General features: G+C 43.8%; 1 long non-coding RNA gene across 1 annotated transcript; it reads left to right on the top strand.

The window, feature by feature from the left end:
- Positions 1-253: 253 nt before the first annotated feature.
- LOC111272046 (uncharacterized) lies at positions 254-17,257 on the top strand. The gene is made up of 2 exons (XR_002687284.2): positions 254-497; positions 16,511-17,257. It is a non-coding gene; the product is annotated as an uncharacterized LOC111272046 (long non-coding RNA).
- The last annotated feature ends 3,985 nt before the right edge of the window (positions 17,258-21,242 follow it).

The following is a 21,242-nucleotide window of genomic DNA, read 5'->3' as shown; positions in this document are numbered from 1 at the left end:
GCTGGCTGGCTGGCTGGCTGGCTGGCTGGCTGGCTGGCTGGCTGGTTGGCTGGCTGTTAGAGCCGCAACTCACTTGCTGGCAAAAACGAACCGACGCAGGCTGTTTTTGTTTCGGCGGTGATATGCAGTCCATTTCTCGATTTCTGCCTGCGCTATCCACTCAATCACCGTCGACAGTTGTCGCTGGTGACGCTGACGAGGATGGATCGCCATTACATACATATGTATAGCATGGGGTGGCTGACTGGCCGAAGGTCTGGTAGCACCGTCGATTGACGACTATGCTCGCCGCTGTTGCCGCCGCCGCCTGCTCGGCCTCTGTCCATTTGGGCATCTCTGCCTGGCGTCTACTTGATTCAGTATACACATGTAGCCCAGTCAAGCAGGAGTAGCAGCAGTGACATGTAGCAGACAATAATAGTATATGAGATAGCGCCAAAGAAGCTCAGAAGCAAAGTAAAACCAAAGGCATTGGTCTCCCTGATGGCAAGATGGCGGTAAGTGCAAATGTAGAAACTAGAAACGGTGATGCTATTACGGTTCGTGATAGCTGTGCGAATGGATAACGAATTGCTAACAGATTACCAGCTCGAAGATGTGGGCTGTGGCCAGATATAATATGGGTCCGTCACATAGCGGTGCTAGTAGTATCGACTGAGAATTCTGGGTTGGATGTGCCCGACGTTTACTGACAGTATTACTAGCTTAGTCGATGATGTCTAGTTGCTATAATATTTGAATAGATGAGACGAACGATATGAATCATCTCGGACACTCGCAGAATGGCACGCGCAGAACAAGAAACCGTAAATCCTTCAGTTATCTTCAGTCAATTCTATATATGTATATATACAGAATTGATTGAAGTTGTATTAACATTGAAGCACGTTGACACGTTAATATTGAAGCAAATATTTTTTTTGTTTATATTTTAAAATAATATGCTAAATTAAAACTGGCCTAAAAAATCATGATCTTCTGTCATTTTTCTGGTGACGCCACGGTTCAATTCACTGTAGAACTTCTGTGCTTTCTGTCTTACACGAAAAAGTATAATAGGATCGAACTGAAGTTTTAGCTAATCGCAGATACCAAAAGAGATGACAGATCGCTGTTTGCCGGCCAAAATTTAAATTTTACAGCGGATGCACTACAATTTTCCATTAAAATTGTTTGAATTACCACTAACTAGTTCATGATATATATGATCTGGCATTGTCATAATGAAAAATGGTGTCTTTATAGTACACCGGCTGCGGTCGATTTTTTCAGTCGCTTATTATAATCGTATTAGTTGAAGTAGACATGTGTAAAAGTAGTCGTTTTGTCAGGTGGCAGCGATCCGTAATGCACGATTCCCTTCCAATCTCACGTAGCGTCACTCTGTCGTTGTCAGTCGGGGCTTTACCGCAGACTATAAACACGCGTTTTTTTAATTTTTATTCGCATCAACTGCGTTAGAAGTGATTTGCAGATCGAGATACAATCGGGTAAATTCGTGCCGAGCTTTTTAGGTAGCCGGCCTTCTTCAAACGGTTACAAACAGTTCGATGATAAATGTTCAGGTCCTTAGAAATCTTATAGCTACTCATGTATTGACCTTGCTAAAGCTTCATAATAATTTCATCAATTTTTTTTTTTTTTTCATAGTCATTCAACTACTACGAGGGGCGTCTTTCCAATCAACATTTTTAAAGCAGAAGCGAAGATATTATTTTTGCGCCTTTCTCTCCGATAGCGAACGATAGACCTGAGATTATGAGCCTGATCAACATGTGCCTTGATTGTAACAGAATTGAGGAATAAGGCACACTTTGTAGGAATTTCTTTTTCCTTAAAGGCAATCTATCGTTAGCCTGAACGAAGTTATCTGAACAATTTGAAAAAATCATGGTCGCTACATTATGATCAGATACTTCAACACCGATGCCTTAATTTATAAGGTATATCGCTTTAATAGCATTGACATCGATGAGCAGCGTGAATTCCTAAACCATCGCTCACGTCGATGGAACTGGTGACCGATCCCAATTAGTCTACAGGATAGCGTCTACAGAATTACGTGCGAAATTACTTCGCCAGATTGTTTTTATTATTCCAACACCCAGAAACCTAAGATGGTTATCATCAAACTCCATGATTCTCGGAGGCGAAGACACTGATATTTACTACGTGTCGTGTAAAATCAGCTCACACGTATTACATACCCAGAATAATATAACAAGCTTTTCGTGAAAATGTTTTATAGGCCATAAAGAAGGTGTTCACGACAATGTTTACTGTCAATCCCCACTTGCCACAATCTGGACATGTTAAGCTTTGAACAAGAAGCTTTGGCAAAGAGGGTCTAACATGGACAAGCATGAGCTCCAATTTGTTCCTCGGTTATGCAACGCGCGCATATTTTACATCGTGCAGATTGGAGAGATCAGCCGCTGAAGACGACAACAAGCATCAAACTATCCAAAGAAGACGACCGGGTCGACTACCAGACGAGCAGTTCGAGGGGTAGCGAAACAAAGGGCAGTTGAACATGGTTGGCTGTGATTCGTCATCGATCAGTGTCGATCGCTATGTGGAGACCGAAGGAGCAAAAAGTGAAAACCTTTACGAGAATGTCTATCGGGGGAAGATTTGCCGACCTGATTAGAATCTTCATTTCGAACAGCAAATAATAACAGCTTAATAGGCGGCCCGTCACGGCCACACGGTTAAGCAGGGTCAGGTCAGGTAAACTAATTATCCTGTGCGCCGCGGCAGGACAAGTTTTTGTGCCTGCAATAATGCTACTACATACATATTTTGTTGTTCGTTCCATATTGGGAAGGATAATTTAGCGTCTTCGTATATAGTGACGTTACAATGTTCTATGAGCGTATATATAAAGTGTTCGTTTAGTTGCTGCGCTACGGCTCGAACGTAACTCCGAGCTTCAATAACGTTTAAAAGCAGCCAGGCTACGACACGCACTGTCTATTTCGTGGAAAAGCTTTTCTAGAGAAATGATATGTTTTATGAATAAATTCAATAGGGGATGCATATGGTAAATCTAAACGTTCGATGAGGGTTTTTATATGGTCTCATCCGCTATTTATACTATACAAAACGATGTAAAGCCTTAATAAATCTTCCGAGATCGTGTGCTTCTGTTCTAGTAGTATTATATTATGGCTCATCTCTTTAATAACTGTCACCTTTTGATCCCTTTCATATCGTACATGGTCTCGAATCTAGTTAAGTATGCAGATACGATGTTTTTAAGCAGATTGTGGTGATAGGTTTGTCTCCTACACGGCCGTAGCCATTGAACAGGCATGAAAAGCAACAGCAACAGAAGCGAACAAATAAATTAACTACGCGTTAGCTTGCATATCAGCGTCACTGTCGGGGGTGAACTGATTTAAGGAAAGCCGCTTACTGGCCGTTGAAATACGCCTGCAATAGGGTGACCTGCGATTTATCGGGGCCTATCTCCTATGCTATGGTAAATATACATGCGTCGGCCAATATACAAACAGCTTACTGGTGTATGGGACACCCGATCTAACGAGTGTCTTCCGGATCAATGACTATAAACAGATCCTAGCATTGCCCGCAAGGAAAATACTAAATTATTTGACTGGCGGCATGTGGAAATAGTTTCTGCGGTGGCCTGAAAAGGGCTTGGAAGTGAAAAGCCACTGTTCTGAATGAACGAATCGCGAGCAGACTGCATACCCCGAATGCGCTATACCGTACTAACCACAAGATATGCTTGTGTGCGATGGCGGACTAGACGGGTCGGCTAAAAGGCGAATCTCGTTCTTGAGCTATTGTAAACATGCCATGAAATGTTTGTGAGAACGTCAGACGACTTTATTACGATACTGTCCGTCGTAAAAATACGTATTATCGGGTGAGCGTGATTAACAGCGGATGTTAGATGAATTTTGTAAAGCTGCTTATGTCTATACAATTGAAATCTAGACCAGTTACAACATTCTTATTTTTATATTTCTATTATTAATAATGACTGCTTCGACCGTTTCATTGTCCGGATGGACTGGTAATGGGTCGCTTTGTTTTATCAACCCTTTAGCGCAATGCCTGTCTCGTGCGTGCCAGCGGTACATCACTAGGGGTTTCTTTTTTTACTGGGCTTAGAAATCTCGTGCTTCGGTTGTACGCCGATTTTCTGATTATTGTTACTGAGGTCCATACATATTTGTGGAAGAAGTCACCTAAAACTGTGGGCAGTGTTTATAAAAAAGAAAAACGGTACATACTGATAGTGATAGACATATTTATACATTTACCTCACTTACATCACGTTAGTCGACCCAAATATTTCAGACACACATACTCATACCGAACGAATAGTTATGGTATGTTTATGTCTTACATCTATTATATGTCATACAAACGCTGAATAGGTACTGGTTGTGACATTCAGCTAATAACCGCTAGTCGTTGGGATAGTGTCAACTCAGTTTGGCTCACGTATCTCATCATTACGACCCGAACAGATCGACAGAAGGCTCGTTGCAAGGACACTGTGTGTACACACTCGGCACACTTCTCTGTGTGTATATACTTAGTGTGCTCGTGGGTGCACGCAGAAGCACGAGGACAACTACAGCAGCGATGGGCGACGTCCGACTGGCGGCGATATGGTGAGAACACAGAAGATGGATGAACGCACAATATATTGGTGGCTTAAGCGGCGACGGCTCGCTTGCTTCCCCCATGTGCCCCACGTCATCTCTCTCGTTGCAATGCCGTTCGTCGTCGCCGCCATCCGATTCGCTGATGGCAGAAGAGACGGATTTTGCCTTCGCCGACATCGGCCTCGATACCGACGGTCGCCGATGGGTGCTTGGAGCAGTAATGTATGTAGCCACATGAAATGGCCAAGGCAGTAGTCTCTATACTACGACCGTGAGTAAAGAAGGATGGATTTGCGAAGGCCTCAACTGAAAGGGCAAACGGATAGGCTGCGGGCTTTGATAAAGACTGATCGCCATACTACATTACCTCTATCATTCCACTTTTCCCCAGTCCCATTCTTCACAGCCTCTCGTTTCTTTCCCGCACAAATTCCCCCTATTGGCCCAAACTAAGGTAGTGCCAGAGGAAGATAGAAGTAGTGCTCCAAAGCCCTCGCTACTCCTGCTCCAATCTACAGTATAACTTGAATGTAGCCACCATGGACGGTGCCCTCACATACGTGGTCCATCCACTAAATTCTCAGACGTTTACAGTCTGCGACGAGACTCCTTCTGTGCGGCGTTCTAGATTACTTATTAGTAAATAACTATTATTGCAGTACAAGAACGTCTGGTTAAAGGCGATCGATACAGTTCGCGACGTAAGGTTGACAGCGTGACGGCCCAGTGAGTCCGTCCATAGTTCTATTAATCAAGCCTAGCTTACGGTTAGCCGTGATGATGCTGTGCATTTCGTCGCTGTCTGAAATGATAAATTTACAGCATGACAGCTTCTTCTCTCTTTATCCATTTCTTTACGCCTCTTGCTAAGGGCCTATCCGAGGCTGGACGCATTCGCGGCAACTCATAAAGAAAACAAACATAAAGGAAAGAGGATAGGGGACTCTTCGAACATCTCTAGACGTCTCCTCTTGTCAAAGTTAGCTTGTGACCAGCGAAAACCATTGCTTTTTGATTTTTCGTTTCCTCCCGCGACTTTCCCTCGAGTCTGAGCGCGTGACGCTGCTTTCGATGATGGGGTACATGGTCGCCAGTTTTTTTGTCCTTCGTTTCCAGAAGGGGTGTGATGGAATTGGGTCATGGGCCACGCGCCACGGAGAATGGTCCTTTGGAAGGAAGGAGATTAAAGACATCGCATGACCGATTTGAGGCCGTAAAAACAACAGTACTTGCAACAAAAACCAAGATAAGAGTTAAGCAGGAATACATTTTATGTTCTTATCCGAATTCTTTTGACCACTCGCTTGTAAAAGTTGACAGGTAAAACTGGAGGCAGCAATGAAATGAGTGGCAATAAATTGACTGGCGCCTATTTAGACCTAAAAAATCTTCGTTTTATTCTTAGAAGAGATCATGCAATGGGTTAATAAATGCCTCTGGTGATTATGCAACACAGAACGTATTAGACGTTTTGCTTTAAAAATATGAGGACGTTTGATCTCCTTGTTTCGAACAGTTGATTTTAAAACCCTTAGTACTTTTATTAGTGTTAGGGCCTTCGAAGGCTACAAGGCACGTTCAACAGTCTTCAAATCTCTGTCAGGCCTTCGTAGAACCATACGGAAAGAAATGTACGCGGGCCTAAAGGAAATTTTAAAAAATCATGTAAAATTATATTGCCTATTGCTTTGCAATTTGTGGGCGTACAGTACCCCAGCAATTATCATTCATGCTTCAAAAGGCTATCGTTTACACATAATCATGCCCAAGTAATGTTAGGTTAAAGCTCCACTACCTAAAGCCTGACAATCATGTATGAACAACATCGTCCTGCTCGCACATTAGCCCGTTGTCTAATCTGCTTAGTCACCCAAGCGTCCAAAGCACATGAGCTGTCACACGAAATGCCATTTATTTTAACAAAGTTATTTATTATTATAACAAACATGTCAGATAGTAAGGATAGCGATATATATATATCGCTAAGAGAACGAGAGAGAGAGGGAGGGGGAGTGTGAGTGCAAAGGACGATGCTATGAGTTTGAGCTGCCCGGCATTTATCTCCCTCCGTGGTCGGAATGTCTACTGAGTCGTGAGTATACGAAGGCCAGAAGAACCCAAGCGATCCTCATCGTTTGCTCGTCGATCCATTTTCACGAATAGGGTAGCATTGTCCATGCTTCGTTGCATGGTCGTTTTCATTGTCGTCGCCTGTTGCTAGCCATTTAATCGTTGAAAATAGCTAGGGTTTTTTTTTTTTTTTATATAGTTTACCAGTTATAGCTTGCCTCTTGACCAATGAATAACAGCACGTTGAACAGGGAAGAAAAAACTCCGATTGTCCAAAGTTGTGGTAGGCCGCGAGCAGAAAGCTTCTGTAAGGTTCTGTAAAGGTGAAATGGCATTCTCCCTAGCTTGTATGTAATCTATATAGCGAGTATATACTCGCATGCAGCTTAGCCTACAACGGTTGGTTTGATTCCTATTCAGTCTCATTGTTAGAAGCATGATCTGCGCTTGCTGAGGAAATTTGAAGACTTGCTTCGGAAACTTAGAGCTAAGCACTACGAGTCACCTTTGCATCTTAGAACGGAAATGCTGCAGACATTAGATTGAAAGGTTTTCAGCGGATTTTCAATTAACTAATAGAAAAAAAAATAAGTCTTCGAAAAAGCTCACTTGGAAAGTAAAATTAGAATTTTACTGTGTGTGTAGAGAAGATATGTGTGAGGTAGAGGTTAGGGATTGCGAGCGGACAGCTTTGTGCATCTTTGAATTGTGAGTTCTCTTCAAAAAAAGCTTATATATCGACTTATATGGCCTATGATTAATTTGAATCAGGTTAGACTGGTAATAGTCGCTATTGTTTTTGACTGGCGCTAAGAGGCAACAAGGCTCTCAAAAGCCACCCTTATCTAATGCTTACAATAAGTACAAAGCAAAACGTACCCCCTATGCGCTTTGCTAGATTTCGCCAAACGTACTGCTTGTGAAACACGTAGCGACGTTGTGCTTAAATAATCAACAACTTAGAATACCTGAAATAGAAGACTTAACATAATTTAGACAGTATAGTTTTCTGGAGAGAAGATTCATTAGAAACATCTGCCTAATCACAGCAACAGACCATCGCAATAACTGGGCACGCTTTTCATTGAGCTAAGTGTTATAGATACTGTGTAATGTAGGGCCGTCTACGTTTTTGATAATCCTGCTCCGTTATAGATATCTAAGGAGACTACGTTTTCGAGAAAAATGGCATCGTGCGTTCTGCACGTTTGACGAAAAAAAGGAGATGACATTGACAGGCTACAGCCATCTATGATGCACGCGATACCGTTACAAACAAGCTCAATTATGGGGCAAGCGTTCCTTTGAACGGTTGGCCCCGATATTACTAGTTTCTCGCAGCATTACTGCACGATAGGCTAGTAACATCCGAGTACTACCATTCGATAAGGCGACAACACGCTGTGTATGGAGGTTCAATCCTTATGCGACACTATCGAGTAAATAGTTCGGCTTTTATGGTCTTGTTCGTTACTGGAAAACTGAATATTAGAGGAATATATTAATTTTATTTATTCCTATAATTTTAGAACAAAGCCAAGATGTGCGAGAGAGAGAGAGAGAGAGAGAGAGAGAGAGAGAGAGAGAGAGATAGCTTATAAAAAGACGAACGTTTTCGATTGCCTACACCTTCAAATCAACCATAAAAAGGGAAAATTAGAAAAAAAAGACAACTGAAACAGAAATTGACTTTTTTTTAAAGGCACTTTCGCCATGTCTCGACCATGTAAGAAAGTATCTCCCGGAAGTAAATCTGTTATGTTCCTGTCTCTCGTTTAACTTTGATTTTGTGCAGCGTTTAATAGCCTTTGATCTACCCTAACTGATATCACGCCTTTTACGGACGAGGCTATCCCTTACTCTGATCTAAGATGTTTCAACTAACTTGTGAATGGATCGCAGAACGTTGTGGGGTCGCGTTAATATTGTTAGATACGTCGTACTGTGCACATGAGCAAGCGAACAAAAACTAAGATAGAGCAATGTATTATATAAATGATGAATCTACTAGCAGACAACCGGCCGTGTTTCAGCCGCTAAATCGCCAGACGGACGTTGAACATAACCGTGGCAGTCGTAATATACTAGCGGCCTGAATCATCTGGTGACGACGGCGCTTCGCATGAGTCGTTTAGTTCCCTCGATGAATCCTTACGTTGTATGGGTGGTCCATTTGGAAGTGTTCACTGTTAGTCGATAAATTCAACGTAACGACAAAACGTGGTCGTCTGTTTGCCTCACTCGATGTTGTGCAGATCGAACGCAAGCGCACATCGACGGGGTATCGAATGCTGAACAAGAAACTCTTATAAAAAAAAGTAAACCAGAAGAGAAAACGAAAAATCCACGAGCAAAAGCAATGGCGAATAAGAAACTAATCACGATAGAAAAAAAAATGCTTAGTAAATGCTGGTAATAGAAATACAGAATAGGATCGAAGACGAGGTGGGGCTACTTTTATGAGCAAAGCTCACATAACGAACGTAAAAAGAATATAACAGTGATACTATCTCCGTATCAAGCTATAGTTGACAGCGGCAAACTTAGCAGATAGCGCGAGAATTCAGAAAAGTCTGGGGCGGCCGTAAAATTAAATCTAGCAATAAATAGAGCCAAATTCAGCAGACGAAGGATTATCCAGTATAGAGAATAGCTAGCTATAAGCAATAGTAAAATAATAATGCTTGCTTTCAGACTGCTCGCTGCTTAGGTTTTAGCAATGACAAATTCCGTCAGTTCGCCACTACATCCCACCATTAGCGAACAGGTGCCTGCTGATGAGTTCCCAGGATGGCCGTAGGGAGGCTGTCGAACTAGGTTCAAATGGCTGGGTAAACCTGATCGCTTTCAACAGCCCATTTCAGGCCAGAGCCTGACTTCAGCTTGCTGGCTGATGATACGATTCGTGACTTGGGACAAGAATTAGCAGGAATTACAGAAGGCGTAAGGTCATTACTGCTTATTACGTATTTCTACTTGGGTGTCTGCTAATGCTGTGTGATGCTACAACAACGTATTGGGTGCGCAAAGTGGCCTCCGCTGATACCTATAGCCTTAAGCCAAATAAACGTCTCGGCTTAGCCCCTGGCCTGGGGCGGAGAAGTTGGGTGCCATAAAAACAACTATTTGAACGAAAAAGAAACACCTGGCAAACGCCGTCAACTGAACAGGATGGCGTCTGCACCCAGTATGTTGTAGGTCGCTATTACTGAGATAGACTGTTACCGTATTTGGTGGAGACACTGTTCAAAGCATTCGTCACTGATAGCCAACCTTTTTCACCGATCATCACAGACTCGTGAAACCGTTATAGATTTGATGTCCACACGATCCCTTTCTGTCGGCTTTGGGTTCTGTAACGCATCATGTAAAGCGTACGCGCTACTCAACCTGAAGGCCAACCATTTAGCAAATTCGTTGTCTGCTTACGAGCGACTCCCTCGAGTCAACACATCTGACTAGCGCAGTGAAGTCTGTGTACCTATAAATGACTCATTGACACGCAAAACAATCTCAAAAGATGGCTTCGACGGCAATTCTCTTTGCTGCATTCTTCTCAGGACTTTCCTGCAGTACACATAGAGTGCCATCGAGTTCAGCGAAAAGACACTTCGTCTAGTAAGCCCCTCTACATCTTCACGTTCACTAGACTCTACAAGTTACTGAGCACTGAGAGCTAAAGAGCTAGGACGATCGCCACATCCAATCACTCATGTACTGTAAAAGTCAAGCGTAACAAAACTCTACCCTGCCATCATTAGGTCTAGGCGAGCTGTTGCACTATGCGTACTTCGTCATTAGACAACTACAGAGCTCAAAAGTAGAGGTTCAGAGCGACGCGTCTCATCTTTTACTGGGGTTCGTTCGATTTTTCCCTCTCACCCATTGTCCGTTCCTAGTTGGCCGAATCGAACGGAATCAGTAGACCGCAATAGATTACTGATAAATAGACGATCCATCACCTGATTTAGCCCGCTGACTTCTTCGGTGGAATACATGATGATCGCCGTCAGCATCATTGTATAGGTGAACAAACGAAATATGAACGATGAAAAGACAGAGAGCGGAGAAAGACATAAATAGTACGTGTTTGATGAAGAGATAGCCCAATGCCGGAGTTAAACTGAGTCGGCTCGAATAGCGGGCGAAGGCAGATAGGTCTTTAAATGGCGGTGAGATCGCCTCTGATGGTGTTGTCGCGTTGTTTTTGTTGTCACCTATGCTGCAGAATGATTTAGTTAGAGAAGTAAGATGAGTTATACTTCAACTGCTGCTCCCGTTGTGGCTGTTTCTTATGCTTGTCCGCAAACACAACATGTGACGATGCCTGGGTTTCGTGACACGCGGCGATGAGATGCTGCTTGAAAGGATTGCCAGGAACTCTGGCCAACTGCGACGAACGCTCCTTTGGGAATAGCCTCGTAGCCCGGTGCTTGCGTCATCGCGCCTGGTGTTCAAAGCGCATGAAGCAACCGAGATGCCACGATGGAAAAGCAAGCGAAATCGGTAAAAAAAGGCAAGGGGAGAAAGACGCATAACAAACGCTTGCACATCACCAGGCACAGGCAGACGTTCAAACGCTGTAGCTTCTCTGAGTTCATAGCGACGGAGGATCATCGACAGCGCTGGAGGTGGCCGAGAACAACAGCGCAAACAAAACCGAATGGTGCTTGAGAGAACGTCCGCCGCCCTTCCAGGTACATGCCTATGTACGGACGCGTCTATTTGTCGGCGTGAAGATAACAGCAAAAGTCGCTAGTGATGGCAGGTTGTAAATCAAATTTCTTATTTACTTCTTCGGTGGTGTCTCTACAAACAAAAGGAGTTGCAGCCAGGCCTAAACAATGAGTAATGGATGGATAACGCAATTTTCAAGGGATTGTAAAGTCTTGCATTGTCCTGCCGCAAAACTACAATAGAATCATAATACTCTGCGCCTTGTCTCATAGTTAGTTTCATACCACATTCGCTCTATACAAGTGAAATGAATACCCGAGCACGTGCATCTGCTGCAGGTGTATCTTATATATTCTTGTACGTTTCACTTTCACTGAAGTTGAAGGTTGAAGGCGGGATGAACTTGATACTTCTTTAGGATAAGTTCAGAACGTAGTGAGGTGTTTACCGCCATTTTGTCAGTATTTTCCCAGACACATAATGTGGTTATCCACAGAAGAAGAAGACAGAATAGAAGAGATTGCCGAAGTGAAAGAAAAGCAAATCTTTCGCTTTGAAGACTGCCGTCCCGCTGCCGCTGTGGTTGTTGTCGTTGGTCGCGCTAGCTCTCCGTTTGGCCCCTGTTTAACATCGGTTGGGAAGCTCGTTAAGTCTGTTAAACATGGCACCCCCTTTGCACACGTGAGGTTTATTCGTTCTTTGCGGTTGGCGAGCGATTCACGAGCGACGGGCAACGGCTTGTAAATCTGTGACGCAAACAGCAGAACCAGCGGCAATCGTATAAGTATCGGAAAAAGTATAGCTATCCGTGTTTATGTGGCGGTCGTTTAGACGTTATTTAATGTGCGCACATACACGCACAAAAAAGATATAGCAACTGCTAGCGTCTGTATTTTGCCACACGCACACACAGCAGTATATATATATATATATGTATTGATTTGAGAGCGAAAGTCTTTCTTAGTCATAGGATTTTCTGGTGCTACTTATCCATGACCTATTATAGTAATCTATTATACAAGCGGTTATTATAGTTCAAAATTTACGGCAAATTTTTCAAAAGAAATAACACGTATGTTAATATGACAAACCGCAGTGTTTTCTGCGTTTGTTCGGTATGCTTTGAAACAGTAATAGTTCTTCTAATGTTTGATTGCATAGAAACAAATTTTCAGAATAACCGCAAACATTTTATGCACACGCTGCTTTGTTCGATCGTGATTATTATTAGTAGACGTAGATATAGCGGTAGGCAATAAATAGAAGTGCCGTGAGTCAAAGAGCGTCCACCCATGGAATTATGAACAGTTGAAAAGGTTGACTTGTGTTCGGACGTTTAGCCTTCAGACTACTTCCAAACCTAAGCGGATGTTGTCGCCAGGGCAACCGGCTCATCGACCATCAAGGGTGCCACCCATATCGGCCAATCGAAGGCGGTTTCCACGTCAGGCAATAGCGTCATCAGCCTCACAGACGCAGTCTTTGTCTCGAACAAGTATCGGGTGCTTCGCCACACAGCGTCACCGCCATTAATGTGATGGAGCAGCAGCAGCAGCAGCAATTTCTGCTGCAGCAGACCTAGTAGGAACTGGAGATACACAGACCTCAACGGGACATTTGATATCCATCACGATCTAGCAATCAAGCACGACTAACGTGTCACCCGTCCGTCCCTCTGAAGTAACGACCTTCTGTATCGTTCTGTAGATCTTTGTTTCCCGCCAGTAGTCCGTAGGTCCGTGTAGGGAAGATTTGGAAGGGGTTCGCTTTTCTGCCTTTTATTCTATGTCTCCGATGCCGCCAGATGACGAGCAGATGAGCTGTTTCTTCGATGACGCATCATTCATCGCCAAAGTCCGCATCAACAGCGAATCAAACGCCACAACAGAAGAGTGCCACACACGAAGCGTTCGTGATGATCACGGCAGCAGCTGCAGCAGTATCCGCCAGCTTAGACACCAACGCAACTCTTCAGATCCATCCACCAAGAACCTTGCGCCTGCTACGAGAGTTAGCAGCATCGCAGAAATCGCGGTCTGGCGAGAAGAACGTACGGAGTTCCCCCTTGGGAAGTGTTCAGCATTCGTAGTTTACTGAACGTTAATGGTAATAGAAGTCATTCTTGGCCACCATAATGCTGTGAGAAGCTCCCTGGTGGCACGGAGGATTCCGCAATGATTGCCCCCTAGAGAAATCTAGTCCTTTGTACTCTTGTGTAGGCATTCTGGATGTACTACAGGAGAGCCAGTAACTTATCAGATTTAGTAGCGCACAAATATTTAGATAAAGATACGATCGCGTTCATCTTCCTGCTCTTTTTGCGAAGTTTTTGATAGTCGAGTATGTAATGAAATTGACGCGTTGCTTATACTTAGGGACATCAATGCGTGTCTAGATATTCGATTGATTTTGTTCTATTTTCACTCTATTTTTTTGTTCTATAATGTATTCACAAGATGAACTAGAGCGCAAGGCCAAAAACAACAAACGAGAAGGAGTAGCAATTAAATATTTCCAATTCAATCACATCGATAATATATCTACGTTTGATCGAGAACTCAACGAGGGCTTCATGAGGATGATGGCAACGAATCGTATTGTACGCTGCCTGACAGAGGACGGAATTAGATTCCGAGTGTCCATCGTTATATGCACCTAATCTTGAAGTCAATCTCTGTCATTTGTCTTGGTTTTCTGTTATCGATTGATTTATTATTATTACTATTACGATTGAAGTCAGCTGTCGATTGGCTACTTTTATTTAGGCCTCCTCTAGGTATAAGTGCCGGTCTTTGTTCGAAGTTATACTCTTAGCGATATTACACTAATTGAATATATAATACGCATAAATACAGCTACGCACTGATCATTTTTGGCATACCTCACTACGTTTTGAGTTCTACTTCGTTTTGACATTCCATCGAACGACATCCACGAAACGAAGGGTGTCTATGCCCAGGGTCGAACCCAAGCTAGAATGTCTCCTTAAAGACTAGCAGGGAAAGATGTTTTTCACTATACTACCACGGTATCTTAGCTAAGCGAATTGGGCATTCTCCGACCAAAATATGTCTTACCGCACGATTCGTTACCGACATTCGTTGCCGTATCGACATTAAGAAAGTTAATAATACGGCAAAGCAAAGGCTATTAGGGGTGTTCCAGACGAAGCTGTGCACTCCTGGTCTGTTATAGTTCAGACGACAGCTGGAAAGATTTCAGAGGAAGTAACGTCAGGGTAGGGTCCTACAAGCGATGCTTAATCATTCGCTTTTAAGATTCGTACATTTGTTTAAAACATGTGAACTATTAGATGACGTCAAATACGCAGGACCATTTAATTGCAACTTTAATGAGCTGTTACCCCAGATAATTCCAGCAACATTTACCTCGGCTGCCCCTTCTAGTTCCGGCGCATCCTTGATGCTATACCGAAGAAATGATCCTGAGGACCTGTTCACTAACAAAATAGCCAAAAGCATTAAAAACAAGTCATAGTCGTCACTAAAAACGCTGCACGGTTCAATTTACTATCGATTTTTTCCGTCTTTGTTATCTCTACGTTGCCCTTTTGTATCACATCCATCAGTCTCTGCTCATAGATCCTGCCCGATTTACCCAACAATAGCAAAAACGACCCGTACATTTATGGCCAGTTCACGTACTAACACAGATGTTTGTTCCGCCTTTTAGCACCATGGGCAACCGTTGTTTAACCTTCGTCTAAATATTTTCCGATGACTTTAATCTTAAAACGACGTGAGCTTAGTCCTTTTCATGGATGCTCTTTCCGTTTATTCTTTGTAAATCAATGCTATCTATCTCCACCTCTTCGCCTTCGTAAAATCTTCGTTTGTTGTTGGACATTATCGTTTCAGCTATACCTCGGATTCTACGGTGTCGAGGGAAGCGGCATTTCTTTTTCAGCCTATCTCTTTACCTCTGCTGTCTGTGACGATAGCCCTAGGATAATCCTGGTCCGAACCCATCTGATTTTGGCTCGCGTGGCCGTTGTTCGTTCCCAGCATGGCTATCGCGTGATGCACTCATACAAACACTGAGCGCGGACAATGTCATTATCGATTTTGTTACTATGTAGTTATCCTTTATTCTATTACTCTTATGATTACTATTTCTACTACGATAGCTATAACTAGTACTGATGACTCCTGCCGTTCCCGAATGTGAGGTTGCCGACCATGTATTAGGATGTTGATTTGGGGGTTCTAAGTTGTTTGGTGTTTGCCGGTCGCTTCTCTAGACAGGACACAACTTTATCACTATTGCCGGCTCGCGGCAACTCGTCGGCTAGTGGAACATCTTCAGGCAGAGGAATGGAGAAAAGATTATTGCTGGCCTACGTACGCATCCCTTGTCGCCACCGAACGATCGCTTCACGCATTTTATGATAGCTCCGCTGTCAGCCTACCTGCGTAGCTATCTGTCGGTGTATACCTGACCGTCGAATACGTCATCGACGTCAAATGACTTCTCCTCACGAAGAGGAAGCGATATGGGCGTGCAATAGCATAGAAATTCAAGTCGTGGTTACTGCACTCGATCTTTCATTTGTTGTCAATCTTGCCGGCAAACTTCGCACGTTTCACTTTCTACAACTCAGTTCCTACCTTTAAAGCATCACGACATCCTTGGACTGATCGTCGCCGTTTGTACGGACGCCTCCATACGTAGATGTGTATGTAGAACAGCGGCCTAGCGTTTTGGCGGGTATTTCATGCATCTGCCCATTTACACAGATATATATATATAAATATGTACACCGTATCGTTGTGCCACCTCTAATCAAGTTTCCTACGCCGGCCGTGTCTGCAGGAGTGAGTCGTATCTGCAGTAATTGTAGTTACGTCATCTCATAAGCGTTCGCTGTTCGTTGTGCGCTGCTTTGAAGCGAAATGTCCCTTCGAAGTCCACATCACGATGACTTCGCAATAAGTTACACTCGACGGCAGCGCTGTCATCTGCGATCATGTCTGGTCACTCCCTAAGAGAAATACATTTGGTGATGTTGCGAGTATATCGGATACACGGTTGAGTAACCGTGTTATTTTTTCGCATCGTTTCTCTACTTTTTTTCTTTTTCTTTGCTGTGTCCGCAGCTACCGCCATTGCTGACGCATCGGCCAGCCACTCCTCTGGTGGAAGATACAGAAGTCATAGAGTCTGTCACATCGCGTCGCTTCGCCTCGACAGGCGACAGACCGAGTAACCGATCGACCGACGAACCGAAGCCCGACACATGACTGTCATCGGTGAGCGGATTACCGCCTGCGACGGGTCAACGTAGTAATAGATGCACCAATGCACGAACACGTCGCCAAAGACTGTTCCCCGCCAACACGCTAACGACAACTGTTGACCATTCGCTTTAAGGTCCTATATGTCAATCTGTCACGCTCTTTGATAGTTACTTCTACTACTAGATCTGCTACTATTGTTACTAGTTGCATCGGATCGATAGGATTCGTACGAGATCGTAGCGTCCCGGCTGTCAGTCAGCCGCTCAGGTGAGGATCCGTCGTCACGTGAGAATGAGGCAGAGAAAAAGATAGTGATGACGTTAAGTGGCGTCGAGGGGACGACGTTCGAGAGGTAGAGGAGACGGCAAAAAAACCCGACATGAATCACAGAACACTGCGACGGGCGAGAGAATGGTAAAAAAAAGGGAAAAAAACTGAGCCCGCTTTGGGATGATTACGGAAATCGAGTGGTTGCACGCAGTGTAGAAGCAATAGTAATCACTGGTCGGTTGCCGATCAGACGATGATAATGCCAAGATCGATGCTATCGAAAATCGTTGTAAGCTGCAAGTTCGGTTAAAATATATATAAAAATAACCTTCCTTATTTACACGATTTCTTATTACTATAGCAGCACGGAAAGGAAGATGCCCACTTATTGAACACTACCGCTACGTGAGTCATAATAACACTACATCTCAAAAACCGCTCCCCAATGTTTGATCGAAGTATAAAAGAATGGAGTGTACTATAATACGGCTTAATAGAAGAGAACAGAGAATTTTCGAAGTAGTAAGAATCAAGTGTGATTCCATAGTGACGTCTGATAGGTCTTTTGGTCGAGACTAACTCACTTTTTTTTTTTATCACACAAGTTTCAGCAGGAGTTTCTCACTGACGGTAATGTGGATTGTTGAATGTAAGGATATTATAAAAATCAACGATGAAAGAATTCTGTTTCATTAAATTAGTTTCGCTGACTTTTATCAAGGTAATTATCGGACCTGACGATATAGGCAATAAGCTCCGCACCCCCATAATTTATACAGAAATGCAAATTAGCTCTCTACCGATTTTCATATATAGATCTGCAAAGTAAAACAGCCTGGTCACTATATAATAGTTTAAAATGCAGCCATTTTTCTATTACTCGACCTTATCTTATTTTCTCTAGCAATTATTTCGTGTCGGCTTCAATGGTTTTGTCAGGTGGCCGTCCGCGGCCATATGTTACCGGTGTCCTTGTTAGGCAATGCATAGTGACATTTGTTCGAAACAGGATATTGAAGGGCTGTTCCAACCCCGCCATGCTTTCGGAACGAGATTTCCATTACTGAGCGGAAAAACGTTGGATAGAGAGCCGACGAAATCAGTCAGAACTCTACCTTCGTAGTTTACAAACAACTATAGCTTAGGGTTTATTCTACTTGTTCCTGCCTAATTATAGAGTTAAGATGTGATCATTAGTTTCTAAGCTCTTTCGTTTTCGTCCTCTGATAACATCCTAAGTTCTGTCGTGTACAGCCGTCCTTAGTCTTGTCATTAATGTAATTTCAACATGGACAGATTACCTCTTTTCAAATATTGTAGATAGTTATCAGTTTTTTAGTTCACTGCAAAGCTCATAAAAGAAAAAAAAAAACCCTATTTAGCTTACTGTACGCATTCCAAATGAGACTTAGTTTGTCAACGTGCGCTCCTTTCTCAGAACTATCTATACACGACTCTTATCTGAGCTGTTCTCACTAATCCTGAAAATTTCTGTTATCATACCTGCGCACATCTTGCAGCAAGTTCGAAGTCGGGTCTGCTAACGGTTCAATTTATATCGACAGCCTTTAATTCATGTACTTTTCTATAGGGGTGTGCACGAATTCGTCAGTCGCACCATGACTTCAAATGGTCCACCGTCGCGGTAGAACCGTATACACTGTGATACATATCACTGAAGCCAGCCTCTGATCTCCGAGCATAAGAGAATGCAGGTAGTCCGACATGGCTAATGATAACGGCGGCGATGATACATAGAAAACATATGTACTACACACGGCTATGATGGATTCGTTATTCGGTCTGGCTCCAAGGATTCAATGTAGTGTACATATTGCTAGGAAGTATTAAGCGAATGGCCAGCGCTGCGGAAATGTAGATCTTCATCATTCAACAGAACGATAGGAATAAAAACACCGTTGAGTTTGTTCCACTCAGCTTTCTGCTAGTAAGTAACGAACGAAAACGTTACTTTCTGTTCGTTTGAGAAAGAAGAAAATTATCGACAGATTCGATGACGAAAAGTAGCGTATGTATTATATAAACACTACAAACACACGGGCAGAAAGACATAAGGGAAAAGGACATAAAAGCCAAGAGCAGGAAGGGAGGAGTGAGCGTCCAGCTGAGTTATAGCCCATCCCTCTGCTACATGGCCCACAATATCTGTTGGCGTCCGTGTCTTTTCATGTCTCATGCATTCTTCAAGCCATCTTTCTTCTGTTCCCTAGCTTCTTGAATAGTCGAAAGTCTCCTCACAAGGATCTACTCCCCGTTGTGCGTCCAGGTAATGTGTTTCGCCTCATCGCCACAGCTCAGGCATAGATATATGAATATAGGCTTGTGTGCTTGGTTCCTATCGGTTGCTTGAACCGTGTCCGTCAATCACGGGCTCGTCTCACGTGCAGGCACACACAGGCATCAATAATACATGTGACCACGCGAGCACACGAAATAGCCAAGCAAGTGGAAACTGGTTCAAAGATCCTGAATCTTGTGTCTATCGTGTTGAACGTATGGTGATGTCAGCTCGATCCTTGGCTACTATTGTTGATACTATCATTTATTGGGCTCCTCTGTATAAATATTGCTATAGCCTTTGTTGGAAGGATTAGTCATCGTGGCGTATGCCTACTCACTACCAGAACTCCGTAGTCACCCGGAACGAGCCACGGCGACCGTACGTTCAGGTCCGGGATCATATCGGAATTCAGCAGCTTCTTACTGTCGAGCATCCATAACGAAGGCATCTTTTTTCCATTGGCTCCGAGGTTTTGTAAACAGTCAATCGCTCGTCGTGTCTGGAAGGTCGAGCGCGCTCGAATCTTTTAGCCGTTTCAAGCAACAGAGCGCTGTTCATGATGTTGGAATACTCCTGTCACAAAAATGATTCTACTTAGCAGTCCGCTTCGCCTTCTCTGACGGTTTTTGTTCGTAGTCCTCCTATGCATCTGAGCTACCTGTGCTCTTCCGCATGTACCAATCCAGAGGGTTCCGAAACCAATGAGCGAGCACAAACACGCAGCGTGTAATGTTCTTGCGATCCCTTCTGTTGTCACTTATCCACCATACGCTTGCGACATGTTTTGAGGAGCTCCATCCACGCCATCTCTATTCTTCTTTGATAAAGATCATCCGTCCTTCGAGAAATTCGGCGGATCCACGCAATCTTCTACATTACAGCCATCTAACTAACATAGCCAACAACTATTAACATGGTCTGTTCCTCTGGATCCGACTGCATAGTGACATTATCTCACCACATCTCGTTGACGACCTGTCAACTCGATACAGCGACGTAGAGTCAACGAGACGTGGACTTCTGCTAGTCACTTTCCGACAGCTCAGAAATCGAAGAACACGATAGGTTTTCAATAACGAGTTCCACGAGAACTCTGGCCTGTTTAGCTCTGCGTGTGCCTTTAGCTGTCTATAACGTGTAGCGGTATGCATATAATAGATCTGTTCCTGCCGTTCGAGAAACGGTCGTAAAATCGTTGGCCAGACCAGAGTGAAGCCAGCGACCGCTACTGCAGCAGCAGCAGCGGCAGCGGAGGTTGCCGCCGCTATCTAGCTCTTCCTTCGGCCTTTGGTTGATCCATAAGAATAAGTATCGGCACTCAGTTATACAGGGCCCAGAGCATAATAATATAACATATATGCCACCTATCGCAGGCGGACAACGCAAGCATGGTTCTGCAGCGGTGTAAATGGCGGGACGGTGGGCCGGCAGTCAAACGAACGACCTGTGCGTGTCGCCTGCGTATGAATGGCGTTGTAGGTCCCGCGTCGCTTGAGTGTAGCAATACTATGGCTGCGGAGCGTTATGTTCACCCAGTGAGACGATGAGAGCAAAAAAGACAGAGATCTCATCGGCGCGTTTCACATGTGGAGCTCATTTTTCGTCGTCTTGGCCGCCATCCCCATCATAGTAGTTGTTCAGCGGGGGTCCATCATTCTACCTGTACGCTGAATTATCTCTTTTTTAGTGGTTTCGGCTTTGCGCAGAGTCTTCTTTGTTGTTGAAGGTCGTATTGTTACTTTTTTGTTGTTATTATTACTGCGGCATTTACCCACTGACAGTAGACATTCGTGCACGCAGACACATGATCGGGGGCACTACTTAATACCGACATTTTCACGATCGCCCCTTGATCTATTATACACAAATACGAGGAACTGAATACGGAGGACAATGTACAAAGTCGCAGCCCTGCAGCGACTTTTCCGTCCATTCGTGCTACTACGATCCACTCGTCCATAGTGGGTGCCATCAACAAGGTTGATGCGAAGTTAAGAACTTTGCCTCTCCGTTTTCCCT

Source organism: Varroa jacobsoni, unplaced genomic scaffold (genome assembly GCF_002532875.2).
Source record: "Varroa jacobsoni isolate VJ856 unplaced genomic scaffold, vjacob_1.0 contig01479, whole genome shotgun sequence".
NCBI classification, from domain to species: Eukaryota; Metazoa; Arthropoda; class Arachnida; order Mesostigmata; family Varroidae; genus Varroa; species Varroa jacobsoni.
This window is presented reverse-complemented; position numbering and strand designations above follow the sequence as displayed.